Source organism: Phascolarctos cinereus, unplaced genomic scaffold (assembly GCF_003287225.1).
Source record: "Phascolarctos cinereus isolate Bilbo 61053 unplaced genomic scaffold, phaCin_HiC Scaffold_9;HRSCAF=440, whole genome shotgun sequence".
Lineage (NCBI taxonomy): Eukaryota > Metazoa > Chordata > Mammalia > Diprotodontia > Phascolarctidae > Phascolarctos > Phascolarctos cinereus.
The window spans coordinates 150,084,053-150,098,226 of NW_027556402.1; the positions used below are offsets into that span (position 1 = coordinate 150,084,053).

Genomic DNA, 14,174 nt, shown 5'->3' on the forward strand with positions numbered 1-14,174 from the left:
TGAATATTTTATTTTCTGAGCATCATATTTTAGTGAAGACATTGACAAGCTGGAGTAAAGCCAGCAAAGCTTCACCAGAGTAGGGAGAGGACTTGAAACTTTGCCATATGAGAATCAATAGAAAGAATTGACTTAGGGGGCACATGATTGCTCTCTTCAAATACTGGAAGTATTGTTGTGTGAAAAAAGTATTACATTTGTTTTGTTTGGCCCTAAAAGGTAGAAGTTGAACCAATGGCTGGGAGTTGCAAAGAGGCCATTTTTCTCTTGTTTAATTTTTTAAATATTTTACTTTTTCCAATTATATGTAAAAACAATTTTTAACATCTGTTTTTTTAAAATTTGGATTTCTAAATTCTCTCCTTCCCTCTCACTCCACACCCCTCCTTCAGTAGGCAAGTTATTTGATATAGATTACAAATGTGCAGTCACATAAAACATTTCCATATTAATCATGCTGCAAAAGAAAACAGTCAAAAATCCCCCCAAAAAATAAAGTTTGAAAGGTAAGCTTTGATATGCATTCAGACTCTTATCAGTTTTTTTTTCAGGAGGTAGATAGCATTTTTCATCATAAATCCTTTGGAATTATCTTGGATTACTGTATTGCTGAGAATAGCTAAGTCATTCACATTTGATCACTGAATAATATTGTTACTATGTACAATGTTCTTCTGGTTCTACTCATTTCACTTTGCATCAGTTCACATATACCTTTCCATGTTTTTCTGAAACCATTCCACTTGTCATTTCTTATAACACAATAGTATTCCATCATAATCATACAACGCAATTTGTTTAACCATTTCCCAATTGATGGGTATCCCCTCAATTTCCAATTCTTTGTCACCACAAACAGAGCTACTACTAATATTTTTTGTAAATATAGGTCTTTTCCTTTTATTCTTTGATTTCTTTGGGATATAGTCCTAGTAGTGGTAATCCTAGGTCAAAGGGTATAACAGTCTAATAGGTCTTTGGACAAAGTTCCAAATTGCTTTTCAGAATTATTGGATCAGTTCACAACTCCACCAATAGTGTGTTAATTTCCCTATTTTCCCACATCCCCTCCAACATTAGTTATTAGTCAATCTGATAGGTATAAGGTAGTACCTCAGAGTTGTATTAATTTGCATTTCTTTAATTAGTAGTGATTTGAGCATTTTTTTCATATGACTATAGATAGCTTTGATTTCTTCTGAAAACTGTCTATTCATATCCTTTGATCATTTATCAATTGGGGAATGACTCATATTCTTATAAATTTAATTCAGTTTCATATATAGTTGAGAAATGAGGTCTTTATCAGAGAAGACTGATATAAAAATTCTTCACCCTCACACAGTTTTCTGCTTTCCCTCTAATCTTGGCTGCATTGGTTTTGTTTGTGCAAACATTTTGAAATTTTAATGTGATCAAAAATATCCATTTCATTTCCCCTGATTATCTCTATCTTTTGTTTTGTCATAAATTCTTCCCTTATCCATATATCTGACAGGTAAAACTTTCAATTGTCCCCTAATTTGTTTATGACATCACCCTTTATGTCTAACTCATGTACCCATTTTGACCTTATCGTGGTAAATGGAATGAGATGTTGGTTGATACCTAGTTTTTGCCAAACAATAAAACAGTCAAAAGAATGAAAAAAATTTTAAAACTGAAATATCTCATAGAAAAAATGCTAAATTTCTCTTAACCAATAGGGAAGTAGGAGTAAACTGAATTTTTGAGGAGGGAAACAAGACAATAGGATGAGGGAAATACACAGCAATCATACTTGTGAGTGGAAAAGATAGCAAAATATATTAGAAACTATTATTATCAGTTGATATCAATCAATCAAATATAATTACCTTTTAGAAAGGGGTATTTACTAATATAGTATAGTAGAATAGTTAGCACAAGACATTTCCTCAAACACCTCTGACACCCTTTCCCATCATTACATAAAAACCCAGAGAACGTGGTCTCCAGCTTAGAGAGCACATGTGACCAAAGGGTAACTCACAGATTTGGGTTGCTAGAAATCATTTTCTCCCCTGTGTGGGATACTCATGAAATCCTTCTTGATCATGGTATAACTTTTCTGTTGTCCACACTGTAGTTTAGAGCTGACTTTCCTCAGCATATTGAGTTTATACTTGGCTTCCACTCCCAATGTAAATACTTCACTAGTTATTCCAAGGACCAATACTCCATAGAAAATCACAGATACCTCAGTCTTCCAAAATCCACAAGGTTCTCTCCTCTAGTTAAGGTGGTGATGGGTTACATGGGGTGGTGGTGGAGAGGAGGTCATGGCTCTTTTATTCTCTACTTCCCCAAAATATTCCTTCTTAGGAATAATTTTTTGCTCTTCCTGTCTTACACTCACTTGAATCCCCAGATTCTGAACTGGCTTGTTATTTTATAAATTACCCACAGAGTATGACCAAGTTTCTTCAACCAGTTGACTACATTTTCTGTGCAATATCACTCTAGTACTTCTGATTTCTTCCAAAGGCATTTAAAATAATTAAGAACATGTCACACTTGGTCTAAAGCCTACAATTGATTGATTTAATAGGGGCATATTCTCACCTTGTTAAGATATTAGGAACTAGTATTTTGGCATTTATTTAAGTAATTTGATTGACTGACTTAATAGATGCTTACCCTTTCACTATTATACCATATAGTCATATGCTTTATGTGCTACATGCACATTTTTAGAAAGTGAAATTTTATTACATACATGGTAATTAGAAATGTTCACTGAGCTGAATTCTTCAATCACTCATAGGATGATAGGATGATGGATATAGATGGGATATTGATGTCAAGCCATCTAGTACAACCTCCTCATTTTAGAGGCAAAGAGGCAAAAGTGAGGTAAAGAGAGAAAGTGACTTATCCAAAGTCCAGTTGGTAGTAAGTGGCAAAGTTACATTTGGAACTCAGGTCTTCTGACTCCAAATTTCCCCTTCATTCCACTGATTCTTTATGCTGAAGTTCCATTATCTTTTAAAATAATTTACATAGTCTTTGTCATATCATTTGACTGAATTACTCAATTGATAAGTTCATATTGGTAAATGAGGACAACGTCATGACTTTGACTCTCCCTCTACTTGGGTTTGCTTTAGTTGTTCACTTGGTGATGGCCTCTACCTTTCAGTCTAGCCTACAGCTTCTTATCAGTCACCTGGGAAACCAGTAGAAGGCATGCATAGCATATAGAAGAACCATTCAAGAGGCATCCTTTGCTGTCACGGAGTTGCTAAGTAGCTTCATATTTATATTCAAGGGATAGCATATTATTCAGCAAATAACTACTCTAGTAGACAGTGCAGCTTCCCAAAATGCTTAACTTATAATGATGGAGTAATGGAGGGATAGGGACAATCTTAGTTCAACCAAGATTGTCCCTATCCCTCCATTACTACAGCTATTATCACAGTGTGAAGTAGCTCATATTTCTCCTCTTTCTGCAAAAGCAACTTTCATTTCTTTCCAAACATTTTACACAATTCTATATTTATGGACATTTGTTATGAATTTCTATGATGGATAAAATTGTTGCAAAAATTACCAACCTCTCTCCTTCCAAGTTTGCATCTACAATTCCTCCACCCATAAATTTCTAACAGAAAGAATACTGTGGGTATGCTTATTATGAGTGATATACAGACTAACTTTTGTACTTTTTTCTAAAATATAGTTAGCACTTGGTTCATGGATTTTGTTTAGATAGAAAAATTAAGTATGGTTTTTGCCACACATACAACTGCTTTAATTATAGTCATTCTCTTCTTCTTTTTTTTTTTCATTCTCTTCTTAATGATGGGAGAGAAGAGGTAACTTTATTTCTGAGCATGCCATAGAGGTAATGAGGATAAAATCCTTAAAAAAAAATAAAGCACCCAAGGAGGGATTATGCAGATTCCATTTAAGATTAAGACATTTCAGTTAGGAAGAATGACAGCGACACACATTTCTGTGGAGTTTTAAGGTTGCACAAAGTGCTTTCTTGAACTCTGTCTAGGAGAGAGGTTGGGGGTACCAATTCAGCCCGTGCGTCTCGAAGGGATCCCTGGAGGGCTTCCATTTGGGCAGATACTGCAAGAAAAACACAGCACACGACATTCATGGTTTGCTGCAGCAACAGGAGATTTCCCTGAAATTTTCATTGCTTTCAGCTTGGAAGAAAACAGTTTTCCTGATGCTTAGTGGCTCAATTGTGAAACAGAAGCTATTTGAGCAGGTTCGCCCTGGAAATGGAAATGACCATGACCCATATTTTAAGATGGGGGCCATCAGTAACCAAAGCTGCAGCTAGTAGTAACTGCTCCTGGGGCAAATTCAGTTAGGCTTGGGAGGAGGTGAGATGAAAGGGCTATAAGCTTAGGTTCGATTGCCATGAGAAAGGGAGAAAGTCATAGAGAATCTAACCTTTGTCCCTGTGCAGATTTGGATGGGGGAAAGTAAACCCCAGAAGAGTGGTACCACAACATCAAGACCCTAAGGATGGAGGCCAAGTACATATTGTACCATGCAAGGTATTGGAAAACTATGAAGTGAACTAAAGAGACAAAAATCTGAGCAGAGAGGAAGTGCTTCCACTCCTATCCCCATGGGGGAAAAGCATCTGCTGGATGTTGACAAACTGGGACAAAGCCCCACTCACCCCAAGATAGTGCTGACATTGTCTATAATTATAGGAAGCTTATCGTAAGAACTATGGCCTCATGCCTATTGGTGATAGGGAATGTTGAGTGTTATCCTCCTTAATTCAGGGATATAGAAATGTGAAGTTATTTGCCCTAAAGACATATATTTAGCTAGTGGCAATGCTTGAAAGACAGTCCAGTGAATCCCAATTCTGAATGTGAGCTATCTTTTAGATCTTCTTAGGTGTACAGAAAAAAAATGGAGTTCTTTAAAAAGTTTCTTAGTCATTGCCATCTAATTAACATTATTGTTTTACTTGCCTTCATTATATCATTGTTACTAAACTAGTTTTTCCCACTATTTAATTGGTCTTAATATGAAATAGACTTCCAGCTGAAAAACACTTATTTTTCCATGAACCTTGAAAGAAATTGTACCTGTAAATTATTAATGACCATGCCTACCAAATTTCAGAAAGACAGGATAAAGAATATGTGTGGTGAGGGGAGTGGAGGTGAGTAATGGGTTATGAGTATGAGCGTTGGAAAGATTCTCTTTCTAGTATCCTGGATGCTCTACCAAAGAAAATTTGTTGCATATGTCCCAAAAATGATGTCCATCGGAACTGGGCAGAATCTGATCTCACAAACTTAAAAAAAAAATTTACTCCATATTGGCATAAGCTGTGTGAGGAGTATTGCAACCAAATCATATCACTATCCTCATCTATTACAGTTATTATTACTCCATTATGTTCTTTTTCAATGAACTTCCCAATATACCTAAATCATTCAAGTTGCTAGGCACCTAGGTGGCACAATGGATGGAGTGCCAGACTTGGAGTCAGGAAGACCTGAATTTGAATCCTGTCCCAGGCCCTGATTAGCTGGGTAAGTCACTAAACAACTCTGTGCTTCATTTCCTCTTCTGTAATATGCGGATAACAATAGCACCTACCTTCCAGGATCGTTGTGATGATCCAATGGGATAACACTTATGTGGTGCTTTGCAAACCTAAAAGTACAACATGAAGCTAACACTAAAGTTCTGAGCCACACTCATTCTCACTTTTGGGACATTCCATCTTCCCTCATGCTAAGCTCTTCCATGCCTCCCAAGTTTCATACTCATACCTGTCATGTACTTCCAAGAACACTCCAGCCACCAGCTCTCCTTCCATTCTGCAGTGCCCACAGTTCTCAGGCTAGTCTTCCAAAATGACCAACAAAATATCTCAGCTCTGAGGCTTTTTGCTAGTGTTTCTACGTACCCCCTGCAGATCTTCAAATACCTCTTTGGCCCAGCAGCTGCTCTTGCTGCTGTGAAGGGGTGTGTGTGTGTGTGTGTGTGTGTGTGTGTGTGTGTGTTGTTCTCCTGTGATGGGTACCCCTACTTCTGCATTCTCCTCTTAGATCCTATAGCACCTCAGGCTTCACAAAATTATTACGGAATGGATACATGCATTGGCTCAGAGGTTGAACTAGGTCCTCTTAAATTCTAGTGAAATGTCACACATGGATGGATATCCTTATTCAAAAGGTTAGATAAGACAGAGCAATCAGTAGAAAATCATCTTTCTTGATACTTTGTTGACTTAATTGAACTGATGACTATAAATTAAAAGGAGGCAGATTTCGGTTCAGAATGGAAAAGAATTGCCTAACAATTAGAGCCATACAACAACGGAATAGATTATTCTGCAAAAACAGTGGACTCACAGTCACTGAAAATATTCAAGCAGAAACTTTTGAACCTGTAGGAAATCCAAAAGAACCAAGCTGATCAATAGATAGGCATTTGCTAAGCTTGTGCTAGTATATGCCAGGCTGCAGGGAAAACAAAGACAAAAAACCCCACAGAGTCCTTTGCTTTCAAGGTGATTAGGCTATTAGAAGAAGCAAAAGACAAAAAAAATTAATAAAAGATATTTTGGTTGAGTGAGGCACTAGCTGCTGGATGGGGAGGGGGGAAGGCGTGATGTAGGAGGTGGTATTTGAGTAGAATTTTGATAGAGGCCAAGAATTCTAAGAAGCAAACACATGGACAAAGTACATATTAGCTCTGGGAGACAAGCTATGTAAAACCACAGAAATAGGAAATGGAATGGCATGAATTAGGGCTATCAAGTAAGCAGTAACATTGGACTATATTAGACACCAAGGGAAGTAATATATCTGGCAATGTAGACTGAAGTCAAATGCTGAAGGGCTTAAATAGCAGGTAAATCTAAGACACAAGATTTGATAATAAGAGTACCTAGCCTTCCTCAGCGTCCTCAACGTATTCACATTACCTATGGTTTACATGAATTTTATATAATAGATCATATGAGAGGGTCTATTAAAATATATTACATGTTATATGAGGATATTTTATACATGTACACAAAAGAGATATATTAGCTATGTTAGGGTAATGCAGGAGATTGAATAACTGAGTAATTTTTAAGAAACTGGAGAATGAGAAGAGTGCTATGAGGCTGGAGAAGAGGAAAGATGGACCCAATTTCTCTAAAAGGAGATAAAGCATATTCTGAAAACTATAGACCAGTGACATTGAGGTCAATTCCTAATGAAAATTTGAAACAGATAATTGAAAGTGTGGTTTGTGAGTACTCAGAGAGGGAAATTGTGAAAATAATTAGTCATGTGGATTCATTTAGAACCAGACTAATATTCTTTCCTTTTTTGTTGTTAGAGTTAATTCTATAATTGAACAAAATGCCATAGAGTAAATAGATTTCAAAATTGAGATTTCATTTTTTAAAGTCTTCCATAATCTTTATAGATAAAATATTGAGACTGTGATAGTACAATTAGGAAGATTCAGGCCTATTTGTACAAAACCCCAAAGGATTCATTAACAGATGTATAGTATGTCAACCTTGGTCTATAACGTTTATTAATGATTGAATGAAGGGAGAAGAAGTATGATTACAAAATTTTCAGATGTTGTGAAAATGAGAGCGATAGCTAACAATCTCAATGACAGAACTGGGATTCAGAAAGATCATGGCTAACTGGTACAAGATTTCAAGTCTGATAAGATAAAATTGAATAGGAAAAAAGATAATGTCCACCTCAGGGATAAAAAAAAAATTCTAATAAATATGGTTTGAGACATCCATGGCTAGTAATTCACGGGGCAAAAAAGCCCCAGGAATTTGTTTCAAATGTGTCAATAATGTAAAAGGTCAGTTGAAAAGGTAAATGGGCTGCTAGGCATTATTATCGACATAGTATCTGGAACAAGGGAGTCGGGACTCCTGTTATAGATCACATCTATAATAGTGCATTTCAGTTCTGGGGCATCCTATTCCAGGAAGAATTTTGAGAAGCTAGACTCACCTAGAAGACTATGATTGAATGGTGAGGTCACTTAAAACCATTCCATATGAGAGCAGTGCTTAGCAATTGGAGATCTTAGCATGAAAAAGAAGATTCTAGAGGGGATGTCATTGGAGGGCTGGTGGGCAAGGCATTAAACTTCAGCCCTTCAAACAGGCAAGAGGCAATTGAAGGTGAGTTGAGAAGGTACTGGCTATCAAAAACTGAGTATTCTGTCTGGTGATGAGAGTTCTTGTGGGCAGGGCAGGATATTTTTGAAGTCAAGATAAGCAAAGCTACAGATGGAAAATGGAAAATGTGAATAGAATATGAGAACATAAAGAGGAACGGCAGCCTGAGGAGTTATGGGTGGGTTGCTACATATGCTGATATTCATTAAATATTGAAGTATTCATTTTCCTTTATAGATGGCTCACAACATTTCAGGTAACTCCATTTTACATCAGAGGTGTATGGGGTAGTCAGGGAGGACTAGCTTCTCTGGTGTGAGGGGTTACTGAGGCTTTTCAGGGCTGCTCATCTATCTTTGGTGTCCACCTTTCACCCAACTCTCTAAGAAGTTTTAGCATGAGCAGTGGCATTCCCAGATAAAATCATCTCAGCAGATGGGCTAAACCACCTATCAGTGAGTTAGAGAGATATCTGCCCCATATGTTAAGACTTTCTCCAACAGAATGGGCCCCTGAGAACAATTTGTTCCAGTGCCCATGAAGGTGGCTAAAGCAAGCACTATGGAGTGCTTAGAGCTTCTTGTTGTTTGTCAGGAAGGTGATGCCAAGACTTGCAAGTGAAGTGGATTTAAATGAGGGAGTGATATGCAAAGTCACCAGCCTCACTTTCTATTCTGGAGCCATTTCGGTCCAGTGGCAAGATATAGATCAGGATGACTGGAGATGGCTCCCGCTTAGAGCTTGGTCAGACGCTGAAGAAACTATGTCATCCATTGCATCCTGGGCCATCGCCACTTGTCTTGACTTTTGTCATGCTGTTGGACTTTGATGACTCTGGAAGAGAGAGTGAGGCTGCTGACTTTGTTCAACTCTGCCTCACTGAAATCCAATTTATCAGCAAGTCAAGATATCACACTGTGAGGTCACAGGTCCTCTTCGAAATGAAGGATGAACAATTTTCCATCAATAGCTCAGCTGGGCTTGGACTCCACTGAATACCACGTTCCCCTGCTTTTCAGCTTCCTTTTGTGTATGCTGTGTTCCCTCATTTGATTGTAAGCTCCTCGAAAACAGAGACTGCCCCTTTTTCTTATTTGTATCACCAGTGCTTAGCACACTGTATGGCACATAGCAGGCACTTAATAAATAGTTCTTGAAAATGTTTTCTCATAAAGAGAGCTTTAACTACCAATTTTGATGCCCGTTACAAGGGGCACAAAACCTGAAGATAAATTCACTTTTTTTTAAGGAGAGACCTTCCCAAGTCACAAGTTTCTGGGGGCAGAGTCCTCAGAATATTTCATAGCCTTTGAGGAGGAGGCCTTGGGAGTAAGGAGAGGAAGTGCTTCATCTGGAAGTTTACTGGTTTAATGACATCTTTTTTTTTTTCTAAATCATTTCAGCTTTAATAGCCTACAACATTGATTAAAAAGATGTGTCAACTTTAGGCTTTTTCATTTTAGGTTGATTGCTACCAAGTACAGAGAGGAACACAGACAGATTGAGACTAGATTCTAAGAAGCAAGCATACAAAAGGAGTAACTGGAAAGTTGTGAGAATGGCTAAGAGAGTTAAAGATATGAGCTTTTCCTGAATGAGGTCTCCTAGATGTAGGAAAAGGTTCTTGGGCCAGAGTCCTTGGTGGTTGACATTGCTTGGTGGTTGGTAATTCAGAGGACCGATCGTGCTTGTTGGGTGATGAGAACCCTGAATCTCTTCTTGACGGTGACACCGTGACTTGAATATTTGTCTTCTGGGGAGACTCTGGCTGGGTGAGCTGAACAGGTCTGTTGTCCTGCAAGGTCTATTTTCTTTAGGGTATAGACCTGATCCCTTTGCTCATTGAGATAGTACTGCAGAAACATCACAGCCAATTCACTTCACAATCTGGATACCCCATGGAAAGAATTGGGCTACAACTACACTTCCACCTCTGTCTCAACCTCGTTTAATGACATTCTTGGTAAATAAATGGTAAACTCAATTGTTTTACTGGTTTTAAAGGAGTCCCAAGTGTTATTAGAACCTCTAAATTTGTGGTTCTTGGGGGGAAAAAGCCCTGATCAAAATGACTTTGCCCATACAGCCTCCATAGAGACTATACCTAATATGCTAGAGAATTTCCTTAATTTCCTCTTATGTTGTATGGGTACCAGTGTACCAATCAGAATATCCATCTATTATTCCTTGCACCTCATCCATAATTGCCCAGACTCTTTTCCCCCTTCATATATTTTCTGGATGTTACTCCTTATTCTATTCATTTAATGGAAAAGTTCATTATCAGAAAGTTGGTCTCTAGGTAATATTGCCATTGGCCATGGCAATGCATAAGACAAAGAAAAAAAAATTAAAATGGCCATTAGTCTTATGTATATGTCTTCCTGTTTCTGTTCATTGTAGAGTAAAAGAGAAAGAGGGAGAAGAGAATAAGAACCATGTTTTTAGAATACCCAGACAGGCAAGAAATTAAATAAATAGTCATATCATCATAGGATCATAGATTTACAACTGAAAGGAACCATAGAGGCCATTGAGACCACCCCTTCATTTTACATGTAGGAGGGATATCACAAAAAATAAAAAAGAGGGGTATCGCATATCCCTCAATCCTAATTAATGTAACTAATAAGATATTCTATAGACTAATATCTTTTTAGGTGAAAATAATTCTGATTGAATTATAGAATCAATAAAAGGTGGAAACTATTGTGATTAATTAGACATAGACTCCTCTATTGAATCAAACAATCAAAGATATAAGCTGGGTATGAACTGAATGAAAGTAGATGAGCCTCTCAAGAAATGTCTTGTGTTTGGCTGAAGAGAGTCAGTTATTCCCTGTGAGATTTGGATAAAACAACAAGCCATTTCAGAATTCAGCCATCCCAACAGTAGTCCAGCCTAGTGGTGGGATAGTGCAAACCAAGCTTCTGAGATGGAATTGTTTTGTCTTTTCCTCACCTCTTTGAAAAGAAGATGACATTATGAACTCAAAAGGTCAGTCTGGACTTAGTCATCAGCACTAGTCTTCTTAGAAATGCAGTTGCTGATGGCAATTTTTGCATTTGGGAAGTGAGCCCAAACTACGCACACCAAGGATGGCAGTTGCAGGAAGGAGTCTATCAGGCCAGCACCCTCAGAACCCAGAATAGAGATACGCACACCAAAGGAAAGCTTCATGGGTACTCCACAAAGGAAGAAGAACTGTCAGAAACTGGCAACTGTGAGTGACCCCTTTGCCATACATGCTGTCAAAACTTGAACCCACTTTGCTCTGGACTTTCTATGTACTTGTGGGGGAAATGTGATCAATAGTATTAGAAACATTCCATTCTCTCACAATTATGCTTAGAATCTTGAGAAGAGAACTAGTTCACCGCCCTCTAGGGAGCCAACCTATCTGTGGGAAGAAGGGTGAGAGTTGAAAGAATAAACCTGGAAGTGATACTATATATAGAGAGAGAAACTGAGGCACACAGAGATTAAATAGCCTACCAAGGATCTCATAGCTAGGAAGTATGTGAGGTGTAATTTGAACCTGACTTTAATTCCCGTATACTATCCACTATTAGTTTGTGCTTTTCATGTCACAAATTAACTCTTCTACTGGAGAAGAAAATCCTTTTTCTTACGTAGATAAGCATAATACTTTTTCATATATTACATATTATTATGGTTTAATGGACAGATCCTAGAGTCAAACAATGGGAGTTTGAGATGTATTTTGAGGATTCACTAGTTACAGGCACTTAATAACTGCTTGCTGACTCTACAGCAATGGACAAATTAGAGTTAATATCTCTAAACTTTTTTTCTTCATCTGTTAAGTGGGGGGAATAATACTTGTATGACCTATTTCACAGTTATTGAAAGGAAAGTACTTTGTAAACCTTAAGGCACTATGCAAATATATTATTATTAAACTCAATTATCACAGAATAATCAATAGGAAATTGTTTTTTATATATAATTTCTTAAAGACTATTGTAGATAAGGAACTATACGAGCAGAATTACAAAACACTTTTCAACAAATAAAGTCAGATCTAAACAAGTGGAGAAATATTAATTGCTCGTGGGTAGGCCAAGCCAATATAATAAAAATGTCAATTCTAGCTAAAATTTTAGTCAGTGTCGTAACCAATCAAATGACCAAAAATATTTTGTAGAACTGGAAAAAATAATAACAAAATTCATCTGGAAGAACAAAAGATTAAGAATATCAAACGAGTGAATGAATGAAAAAAATTGTGAAGGAAGGTGGTTTAGCAGTACCAGATCTCAAACTACTACAAAACAGTAATCATCAAAACAGGCAGCTAGGTAGTATAGCAGATAGAGTGCCAGGTCTGGAGTTTGAAAGACTCATCTTCCTAAATTCAGATATGGCTTCAGATACTTACTAGCTATGTGACCCTGGACAAGTCACTTAACCCTGTGTACCTCAGTTCCTCATCTGCAAAATGAGCTGGAAAAGAAAATGACAAACTATTCTAGCATCTTTGCCAAGAAAACCCCAAATGGGGTGATAAAAAGTCAGATACAACAGAAATGACTGAATAACAACAACAAAAATCATCACAGCACTTTGGTACTGGCTAAGAAATACAGTGATGGATCAGCGGAATAGATTAGGGACACAATACAGAGTAGTAAATGATCATAGTGATCTAATGTTTGATAAACCCCAAAATCCAAGGTTTTGGGATAAGAATTCACTATTTGACAAAAAAATTCTGGGAAAACTAGAAAGCAGTTTGGAAGAAACTAGGTATAGGCCAACATCTCACATTGTACACTGAGATAAGGTCAAAATAGATACATGATTTAGACATTAAGGGTGATATCATAAGCAAATTGGAGAGCATGAAATATTTTACCTGTAAGATTTATGCAAAAGGAAAGGATTTATGACCAAACAAGAGATAGAGACTGTCACAGAAAGTAAAATGGATAATTTTGATTATATAAATTAAAAAGGTTTTGCACAAACAAAACCAATGCAGCCAAAATTAGAAGGAAAGCAAGAAACTAGGGGAAAATTTTATATCAGGTTTCTCTGATAAAGACCTCATACAGAGAACTGAGCCAGATCTTAAGAATATGTGTCAAAGAATATGAACTGGCAGTTTTCAGAAGAAGAAATCAAAGCTATCTATAGGCATATGAAAAAATGCTCTAAATCACTATTGATTACAGAAATGCGAATTAAAACAACTCTGAGGTACTACCTCCCACCTATCAGATTGCCTAATATGACATAAAGGAAAATGAGAAAAGTAGGAGGGGATGTGGAAAAATAGGAACACTAATGCACTATTGGTAGAGTTGTGTACTAATTGAACTATTCTGGAGAACAGTACCACATCCAATTCTCACATGATCTGGAGAATTAGGCCCAAAGGGATATAAAAATGTGTATACCCTTTGATGCATCAGTACTACTACTGCGTTTGTACTCAAACAGACCAAAAGAAAGAAGGAAAAGGACCTATATGTAAAAAAATGTTTATAGCAGCTATTTTTGTGTTGGCAAAGACTTGGAAATTGAGGGAATGCCAATCTGTTAGGGAATGGCTGAACAAGTTGTGAGATTTGACTGTGATGGAATACTACTGTGCTGTGAGAAATGATGAGCAGGATGGTTTCAGAAAAACCTAGAAAGACTTAACATGAACTGATACAAAGTGAAGTGAGCAGAACTAGAACAACACACAGTAACAGAAATGTTATATGTTGATTAATTGTGAATGACTTAGCTATTCTCAGCAACACAACGATGCAAGACAATTCTGAAGGATTTAGGATTAAAAAAAATGCTATCCATCTAAAGAGAAAGAATTGATGGAGTCTTAATGTAGATTGAAGCATACTTTTAACTTTCTTCTTTTTTTCTTTTGTAACACGGCTAACATGGAAATGTTTTGCATGACTGCACATACACAACCTTTATCATATTGCTTGCTTTCTGAAGGCGGAAATGGGAGGAAGGGAAGGAGAGA

General features: G+C 37.1%; 1 protein-coding gene and 1 pseudogene across 1 annotated transcript in view; both read right to left on the reverse strand.

Annotated features, from left to right (window-relative positions):
- The window catches only part of GABRB1 (gamma-aminobutyric acid type A receptor subunit beta1), a 431,291-nt gene that overhangs the window by 363,556 nt on the left and 53,561 nt on the right, over positions 1-14,174 (reverse strand). The gene's annotated exons all lie outside the window — the stretch shown is intronic.
- Positions 9,782-10,035, reverse strand: LOC110211395 (H/ACA ribonucleoprotein complex subunit 3 pseudogene; annotated as a pseudogene).